Consider the following 1,723-nt stretch of genomic DNA (forward strand, 5'->3'; position numbering starts at 1 on the left):
AAAAATCATCAGATCTATCTTACTCCTCTTCAAACTGTACCTCAGATTTTCCAAAAGAATGTAACTGCTTTTGAGTGACTTATTCTTGAAAAGACTTTTTTTTTTCCTTTTGCTGACACTGGAGATATTCTTTGCTCATTCAAATGTAGACCAGGAAATCTGGAAGAGTTCTGAAAGAGTCCCTGAATCTTAACTTTTGGAAGATCTTAAGTTGTTAACCTAACCTAAACCAAATGTAGGAGATAGAACAGTCTTTTAATCATTTTCTCCCTCTTTCCTGAGGAGGTTCTAACATGACAAGAATAACATGATGAGAGCCACAAATACCTCTTCTTGTACTATTCACGACCCATGAGGAAAGAGCTGCTAGGGGAGCCTTCTGAGAGGCGGGGAGTTTGTGGTCCAGGTTCCAGGCATTCCAGTGAAGACAGGCCTGCCTGAGCTAACTCTAGGTTTGATTTTCTTAGTGCTCTGAAGACAGTGATATCTGATGGGCTGGGTCATGGAAAATAATACTTCCCTTAAAGATACACTCAAAATAAAGGCCATTTCCATTTTCTTCAATCAATGGTCTCAAACCATTCTTTGAATGAGATAAAAACCTATTTACTTCTTGGTACAAGAAGAATGGGCTTTCTATGGCACTTAGTTGAGGGCCTTAGTTGGAGCTACATAGATGCTCCAACAGGACTGGACTTTGTCAGCAGGTAGTGGTGTTAATGTTGCTGTAGAACCCTATCTCAGTGATTCTCCCCAATTCCCCATGATGTGGTGTTGTTTATCCTCATCGTGCAAAAAAGGATCTAAGACTCAAATTGATTAAATAATTCACCAAACTCATCCAGCTGGAAAGAAAAGTAAGACAAGGCAGGGCTGATCCTCATGCCCAGGCAAGCTGTCCTGCTTGGCAGCGTGTTCTTTTCACCACAGTGCTCGAGTTTCTGTTTTACCCAAAGCCAGCCATTAGATCACTCCTCCTAATACACTAGAAGAATAGCCTGGGTGGCTGTACTTAGCATTTAAAGCTGTTGCTATATAGATTTTTTGACTTATTTTGGAACTGTCAGGCATTGCCTGAGACCTGATGTCATATTTGGGGTTGAGGAGAACGTGACCTATCTCTCAAACATTCCCTGTGAGTCTGAGAGGGATAAAAAATGGGGATTCCTACATCTTTACTAAATTCTCAGTATACTCGTAATGGTCCTCTCATCTATCCTTTCTGTCATTTCTCCATCACTCGCTGGGCAGGTAATGTAAGATCACCTGTGAGGCTGAACCACTAGGAAGGAAGGAAAAGGAAGTGAGTCTGTGAGCGGGATAAGCCCATCTTTTCCTTGCCTTTGCTTCTTGAGTAAGTCAAAATTACGATGCTTGCCAAGTGGAGATCCAAAGAAGGAGAATTCAAAAAATATTAGCTTTTTTTGTTTTTAACTGAAATTATCTTGACAAAGTCTGGCAAAGCATATGGAGAGCTGGCCTAAAGTGGCATCCAGAGAAGAATGAAAGGACCATAGCCTTTTAAAAAACTTGATAGTTGGCAAGTCTTCAATTTCTAATGCTGGGGTATGATAAATTATTCAAATAAAATAATCCTGACTTCCATTCACTGTGATGCAAAAATATTGATTCCACCATTACCAGTGCATAGTAGCCTTCATCGTAAAATGCCAATGTGAAATAGAGGAGTGACTGCATTTCTGCTTTGGATTTTTTCCCACTT

Source organism: Pteropus alecto, unplaced genomic scaffold (assembly GCF_000325575.1).
Source record: "Pteropus alecto unplaced genomic scaffold, ASM32557v1 scaffold146, whole genome shotgun sequence".
Lineage (NCBI taxonomy): Eukaryota > Metazoa > Chordata > Mammalia > Chiroptera > Pteropodidae > Pteropus > Pteropus alecto.